Source organism: Dipodomys ordii, unplaced genomic scaffold, assembly GCF_000151885.1.
Source record: "Dipodomys ordii isolate 6190 unplaced genomic scaffold, Dord_2.0 Scaffold4, whole genome shotgun sequence".
Lineage (NCBI taxonomy): Eukaryota > Metazoa > Chordata > Mammalia > Rodentia > Heteromyidae > Dipodomys > Dipodomys ordii.
Window position 1 is genome coordinate 35631783 of NW_012267220.1, and position 8468 is coordinate 35640250.

At 45.0% G+C, this 8468-nt stretch overlaps 1 pseudogene; it reads right to left on the reverse strand.

Moving 5' to 3' along the window:
• Positions 1-7593: 7593 nt before the first annotated feature.
• LOC105992167 lies at positions 7594-8250 on the reverse strand (annotated as a pseudogene).
• Positions 8251-8468: the final 218 nt, after the last annotated feature.

Sequence of the window (8468 nt, forward strand, 5' to 3'; positions counted from 1 at the left end):
TTGCTAATTGAAAAATATCTGGGCAGCATTAGGTCTACACCTGCCACTGGCCACTACTGCTGCCAGGACAGAGGGTGAGCCGCAGCTCAACAGGTTTGTTCTGCTCCAGAACCTCATCTAGTAACTGTAAGGCTCCACCTTGGGATCCAAATCTGTAAGTAGGGTGGTAGCACATTTGTTATCTTGTGTGAGAATTAACAGGCAGTCTTCATGAGAAAACCCAGAACATAAGGGTAAACGGGATGCTTCCTTTCCTTCCTTCTACATTCCAAACCACCTAACCTACCTCAGGTCCTTAGCACCTGCTCCTAGAGGTTTATCTTTCAAATCCCCTGGCCTCAGATAGTTGCTTTAGTTCCTAACATGAACAATCTCAAGCCAACTCCTGGAGTTTGCCCTTGGACATAGCAGACAGATGGCACATCCATCTCCCTTCATTCTTTGAGAGCAAGCATTTTGGGAAGCTGCCTGGTCAGATAGTTCTCATCTTGACCAAATGCCTGCCCTCTCTGATCACCCTTTCACCCCAGGCACAGTGCCAGCTCTGCCACATACCTGAGATATCTCCTTTTATCCCAGCACAACTCTGTGAGGCAGGGACTGCTACTGTCCCCTCCAGATAAGAACCTGGGGCCCAGGAAAGGAACTATCTCAAGGTCATACATCTAATAAGTGGTAAACTAGCAGTTGAGATTCCCTGGGGAATTGCCAAGGCCTGTCCCCTGGGACCTTGGAGGCTCTGCCACTATGCACCCCCAGGCTACAGAAAGAACAGCTCATACCAGCATCTTGTCAGCTGTGGAGACTCTCAGCTGTTACATTTTTCCTAACTCACAGTGAATTCTGTGTGGTGGGTAACATTTTTCCATTTTTACAGGTAAGAAATGTCAAGATTTTAGAACAGTAAGTAAAACTGTGAGATCACTGAGCTCGGAAGCCAATTCAGACTTCCCTGATTGAAAAACCTGTGACTTTCATACCATTTGATGGGACTGCCTGGCCCAAGAAGTCTTGTCAGGAACACAGGAAGAGCAAACTGCCACCTACTCAAGGGTTTTTGAAGGGTAATGAGGCCCTTCCTTACCCTTGCCCCTTTGGTGCATAATAATTCTAGCCCAAAGGCCACTGCTTGAGGGTCTCTTCAGGATCCCAGCTGAGTGTCCATGGCCAGGAGTTGTGTTATCTAGGACAGGACCATGTAAGCAACAGGCAGATTAATACTACTGCCTTTATCTGGGCTCAACTGTCTGTTGGTAAAGAACAGAACCCAAAAGGATTATGACAGTAGATAGAGACACTGATCTGGAGTGGGAGATGCTGAATGTTCAAGGGGTCATCAGGCTGACAAGTGGAGGGAAAAAGTGGTGAGCCAGGGAGAAGCCTCAGGGAGGTCAGATCTACATTTTCCTGAAGTCTTTCAACAACCTCACCTACACCCACAGAGTTATTAATGCCCTAGTTCTAGTGGAGGCACATATTCCCAGTCCACATTTTAGACCTCCTCATCAATAATGTTAATACTGCCTGACATAATGATGCAAGCCTATAATCCCAGCACTAGGGGATATACTTAGGGAATCGTAAATTCAAGGCTAACCTGGGCTCCAAAGCCAGACCCTATCTCAAAGGAATGAAAAGTAGTGGAGGGCAAAAATAGTAGCAAAAGTCCACATTGAGTGTTTACCATACAGTGACTGAACACAGCTGGTACACAACAACTAAGAGCTGCTGTTATTATTACATGACTAATTATGCTCAATAATGATCCTCGGTGGATGTCATCTATTGTTTCTTGTTGCCATCACTCATTCATCTTCGCTGACTCCTCATCATACGGAGCGCAGGCTGATCTTTCCCTGCCATTTCTCACTCTTTCTTTCTTTCCAGGGTTCAGTCATGGAGCACTTTGCATAGACTCCAGAACAACCCCTTGGATTGCCTTTCCATATAAAAAGGGCTCAGCCTCCACAGCCAAACTTTTATCCACTTGAAACTAAAGCCAGCATCAATCAGGAAATACTCCAGGCTAGCTGAAAAAAGTTACACCTCAAGGTCTCCAGCTTCTCCTTGGTCCTTAAGGATTTGGGGTCCTCCAGGCTTGGCTAGAATAGATTATAACATTCCCTCTCCTGTGCTCTCCTAGGGAGCCTCTGTAAGTGTTGATCTCACTCACTTACTGGTGAATCAACTGATCCATTCTCTTTGGCCCAACAATCTTGTCACGTGTACCCACACCCCTAGGGTCTTCTCTTAGTGGAGACTATAAAACCAATAAATACCTGCCATTGGTTTGATATCCCGAGATTATAAAAGATCAAATCATTCTGAGGAAATGTAAATATGATAAATACCATCTACTCCTGGCCTCTATACAATTAAATAGAGAACATCTTGCTGCAAAGGAGAGTTAGGGATGAAGACTCATTAAATTCTCAATTATTGAAGCCTCTCATGGACAACCAGGAGAGCTGTACTAGATAGACATCGTTATAAAACAGCTCCAAAACTTAATGGCTTTACCCACATGTTGGGTGTGTCTCTCTTTGCTAGAAGAAGCTCAAACTTCTTCACATGGTAGCAATCACAGGGTCACAGAAACAGAGGACAAGTTCCACAAGCATGAATGTTTATTAATTGGTTTGTGTCAGAGAAAGCCAGCAAAGCTGCTGTAAGAGGGTGTGAACTGAGGCAGGAGAGATGGATGACAATAATGAAAAGTGTGACATTGACCATGATACATTGTACTCAAAAACTGGCATGTTAAAGTGAAAGCCCCTTGTACAAATATCCTAAAATGATGATGATGATGATGATGGTGATGATGGTAATTATGGTGATGATGATGATGTGAATACAAGGAGGGAGGAAGTCTGTGTGTAATCTACCACAGGGTAAAGGGATGATCAGGTCAGCTGTCACCCCTTGCACATTTTCCTCAGCAGATCATCAAGAACATATTTTCCCTAGTATACTTGACTTCAACAGATGATCAGCCAGTGTTTTAATGGATCCATAAATGAGAAAATTCACTATGAGTACAATATATGTGGAGTGAGAGAAGAAAGGAAAGGAAAAGAGAAGGAAAGAATGAATTAAGAATAGGAAAGATTATGTTGAAAAATGAACTTTACAATTTTGCATTGTCTATTATGCAAAACACATGGTACAAAAAGTTAAGAGAAATGAAGAAAGAAAAAAACAACTGTGTTCCTTCTCTAATCATAACATAATTAGTTAATGTTCTCATTTTTCTCAAATATTTATTGAGCATCCATGGCCAGCCCTGGTCTCTACCCTCATGAGTTGTCAGTCAGTTATTCTAAATGATTGGGCCTCAAACATTTTTTGAGAACCTTCCATCTGCAGTGGGAGGGAGAGGAGAAATAGCAATCAAGCTTCTGCCTTTGGCAGAGCCTCTGACTGGCTATGAGAGAGGGAAACTTGTCCAGAGCTAAATTTCTGGATTGATAGGTAGGAGGGTTCTAGCCTGTATGACCCCTTAGCTCCCTTTTAGTGCTAATGCTCCCAGATAAGAACCAGTTTCCACAGGACTTCATCCATCACAACCAATAATCCTGTGCTCCACAAGACTTCATCCATCACAACCAATAATCCCATGCTGATGGAGAAAACCAATATCCATCTCACCCAGGAGAACTACTAAGCAAAACAGAACAGAAAGACAGGCTCTTAAGGCATCTCCAAAACACACAAACCTTTCCTCTGTAACCTATTATTTGGCCAGCATCCTGTCACGGAGTCTTCCTTCCTTAGCAAAGACAAACAACTTAGTGTCCTAACTTAGAACTTCATCCAAAGGGAGACACAGTCCAGTTTCCCATGGAGCCTGTCAGACCCAAGTACTGAATAAAAGCAAAGAAAAACATTATGGCTCCTGAGGCCTCACAGTACCCTTTCTGCCCCCTGAGACCACCAGGATGAAGGCAGAAGCTCTCAAACTCCCTCTCTCTCCTCGTCCTTCCTGGCACTCAGGCATCTTTGATTTATCCCTTCCTCCTTGTGGGCTTGTGTCTTTACTTACAGGCCACCACACGGCCTGCCCCCTTGCATTACCTGCAGCCGTTTCCCCCACTGGCTCTCCCTTTGCCTGTTAATATCCCAGCACCACCCCAGAACCCCCTTCCAATCCAACTGGTCTCCTTTGAGATCCTCCAGCTCAAGCAGGATCTTCTTTCAACTGCCTATGCTCTCCCAGTTCCAAGCCATACAGGCTACAGGCTCAGACTTTGAAGTCTGTCTTGAATAACATCACATGCTGAAGATAGAAAAAGATTATAATAGTGTTGTCTAAGGATGCCTTCACTTCCTTTCCCTGTTGCCCAAGTACCATGTGGCTTGGTGCTGCCCTCTACCTTTCACCCTCCATAGGAGTTTGTAGATATCTCCTTTTCTTCACTTTTAAGAACATCACCTTCCATACCTCTTATCAAGACCTTGGTCAGAATTTTCAGGCTCTAGTTTCTTCACCTCCTTCCGCTTTTTAAGTTAACGGTGCATTTTTAGCCAAGAGAGATTCCCACATCTCTCCACTTGATCTTCAGCCTGTAAGAATTCACTTGTCTTACCATAACTGGCCCAGCAAAGCCTCCTCCAGAAATCTGCCCTTCTGCTACTCTGCTCTCTCTTCTACACCCTGAATCCCAGAAGCTGGAAGTCCTGTTACTATCCTATGAGTTTCTAACCTCTATTCTTGTCCTAATATGTGTGTTCCTTTCATTCAGGGCATCCATATTTTCCTGTCTCCCTACTGACCAAGATTCCCTGAGTAATGTAACTGCATTATTTATATCATTAAGTCCTGACCAAGGTAGGGTGCTATTAGGTAGATTTGTTCAATGAGTAAGTGAATGAAGGAACAAATGAATGAACTCCCTGCTTTCCTAGACCATCAGGGAGCTCTCTAGGAAGGAACTTTGAGATTCTTGTCCAAACTGTCTTCACAACAGTCTACAGCCTACCTCTTGGAGGAGCAATTAAAATGAAATCCATTGGCTCTGTTGACCCAAATTCCTTGAGCAGCCCAATCTTCACCCCACCCCCATGGAAGGAAGATAGAAGTTACAGCTTCCCCCTGGTTCCTCCCTGACCTGTGAGCTGGCTCCATTCAGCCTAGGCTGCCCTACCCCACCCCCACCCCAGCTCAACCACTGAGCTCATGTCTTCCAGCCTAATTCATTCTCTAGATAGATGGAGTAAAGACCTAGCAAATATTATTTATGACTTTGTGATAAATAAGCCTTTTACAGGAGCGATTCAGGGAGTTCTGGGGAATTTCAAGGATAACTTTCAGCAAGTTTCAAAGGTCGGGTCAGCCTGGGATAGTGAGCCCATAGTATTTGCCATACCGTTCATCTGTTTTGAATTATTGGTCTTAGCCAGCTTCGGCTGGCTCTCAATGGACTGGCTGTGCTTTAGCTAGTTCTCTGGCTGTATTTTATTTCGATAGTGGGTAAGGGACTTTAGTAATTATTTGTGCTAGACTGACAGTAAGGGGAGAGAGAGAAAAAAAAGTTCTTCGTAATGAAATTCAAGTGCCACCAGATGTGTGTGTGTGGTGGGAGGGGGGGTTAGTACCTGCCCAGCCACTGCACCCATGTATCTCGATCCCTTCCCCCAACATACAGAGCAGTGCATCCCCTGCATACAGACAGAGAGGGCACAGGGCAGAATCTGGCAACACAGAAGCAGGTCATAAAGGGCAAGGTGTTCCCAGAGGGTTGGGAGGCTGTAGACTGGGCTGGGTCTTTTCTTGTGTGTCAATAAATGAAATGCATGGCTGATCCCAGGCAGATGCTGTAATCATAGCTTCTTGGGAACAGGAACCCTGTTTCACCAACTCCATGTTCTCAGAATCCAACACTTCACCTGCACATAGTATGTTAGAGAACAAATATGTACTTGCCTTGGAAAGGATTAGACTGAAGTAGAGAATCACATTCCTACTTCTTTCTACTATGTAGTTTCCCTTGTATAGTGCCTTTTATTGCTTTTTCTCTTTCTTTTATTATTGCTAACTTGTGGCATGTGATAAGTTTGTTTGGGAGTTAGGGTTTGATTTGGACTTGCAAGATGAAGAAGTTTGGCTTGTAAATGTCTATCCAGAGCTGGACAGTTTTCCCTAGATAATCTGGCAAACCTTGCCACTTATTCCTGACACTGAAAACTGCCAGCCCTTATTCTGGAATACAGAATTAAAGAGTGCTGTCTCCTTTTGTGCCTTTAAGATAGACAAATTTGTATCTCCCTGTCATAGTCTTAAAAAAATGGCTTTTCCCTAGCTTGCTCTTCACATTAGACCCTCTCCTTCATGCCCCACAAGGCCCACATGTGTTCATAAAACAGACTTGGTGAAGGAAATTGAGTGAAGAAATCCTGAATTTGTTCACCTCTTTTGCTATTTGTTTTTAATTTCAGAAGGTAAGAAAATCTCTAGCAAGAAATTAATCAAGGGTTCTCTCTTAGGACCAAGGTACATTCTGTTGTATTGCCTTCTAATAAACATCTGTCCCTTAATGTATGGCCTGAAGAAATACTACCTTGATTTTTTTAATAGTTGAGACTTTATTCTAGTAGCTATAATTACAGTGCTTGTTGAAATGAAAACTGAAAACAAGTACACAAAACAGTTAATTACTAATTATGTATTGAAAGCAGTAAGAGGTTCCACGACACCAAATAAACAAGTTCTGAGGTTTTTCTCAAGATAAATTTAACAGCTCCAGCTTCTTCAGTGTTTATCAAAATACCAAAGGAAAAAAAGTAGAGGTCGTCTTTTTCGATGGCAAATCGGACCCTTGCAGGCTGAGAGAGGAAGCTACTTCATACATGGAGATGGAGTGCTCTGGGACTGTGGGTCTGGAGTGAGCCAGCCCTCCCAGCTTGCAGACTCCTGCTGGCTAGACCCAGGCCTCCCGCTGGCACTTGGAGCAGGCGCCAGAACTGGGAACACGGGCTGCTGCTAGCCGGCCACAGGCCCATCAAGGATGAGGCCATGCCCTGGGGCCCTGCTGTGGCCCCTGCCAGCGCCTTGGTGACCAGTGAGCACGAGTACAAGCACAACTCTATGGAATGCAGGTGATCCACAGGCAGGCGAGTCAAGGGGGCTCTCCTGTGACCATGCAGCGGATGGTGGTTCGTTTGTTATTGTCTCTCCTGTTCCACAAGGGAAACAGCTAGCTGATCTGACGGACTAAGCATTCAGGTGGTTACTGCAAAAACCTACACTAGGCAGAGTCTCCCTTCTATGTGTTCAAGTGTTCTGCTTGTATTTTTTAACAATATTTAAAAATGCACTGAATTCAGGTTAAAAACCAACCACCAAATGGATTCCGATACTCATCTACACCCACTGGCTCCTGGAAACAAGGTGCCCACATGTCCAAATCTCTTCTCAGTACTAACCGTATGTTGATTCTCTTTACAATAAAAAAAAAAGCTGAGTAATATTGCATAGGAGTACCAGAAACTGCCTCAGTGGAAACAGAAACTATTTACATTAAATAAAAACCTGGCTGCAGGCTGCATCTGCACACACACAGCACGGTGCGGTGTGCACTGTGACCAACACATGGAGACAGCTTCTGGCACTCAGGACCACAGGGTCGCACGTTTGCCACATGAGAGGAAAGCGGAGGGTGGAGAGGAGGAAGTGAGGGGGAAAGGGAGTTCTGGTTCACTTCTGGTTCCGGAGCTGATTGGACAGCCAGTCCAGTCCTTCATAGAGCCCATCCCCGCTGATGGCACAGGTGGCCTGAATGTACCAGTTTCCTGTGGTGTAGAGAGTGCAGCCCCAGCTTGTCTGTGATTTCAACATCATTCATGGCATTGGGGAGGTCCTGCTTGTTGGCAAAAACCAGGAGGACAACATCCCGGAGCTCATCCTCCGCCAGCATCCGCATGAGCTATTCACTCGCCTCCTTGACATGCTCTCTGTCATTGCTGTCCACCACAAAGATCAAGCCTTGGGTGTTCTGGAAGTAGTGACGCCTCAGTGGCTGGATCTTGTCCTGGCTGTCCATATCCCACAAAGGGAAGCTGATGTTCTTGTACTCAACCAGTCTCCACGTTGAAACCTATGGTGGGGATGGTGGTCATGATCTCACCCAGCTACACAGTTTGTACAGAATTGTCGTCTTTCCGGCAGCATGCAGGCCCACCATGAGGATGCGCATCTCTTTTTTGCCAAAAAGGCCCTTGAAGAGGTTTGCAAAGATATTCCCCATGCTTGTGGACAGGTGGAGGTGAAAGACCTCAGCAGCAGCCGCTCCCAGTCAGGCCTTGATTTTTTTTTAAGTATAAGAAAGTGATAGAGGGCTGGGAAGGTGGCTCAGTGGTAGAGCACTTGCCTTGCATGTTCGAGGCCCTGGGTTCGATTCCTCAGCACCACATAAGCAAAAAGAAAAAAGCCGGAAGTGGCACTGTGGCTCAAGTAGTAGAGTGCTAGCCTT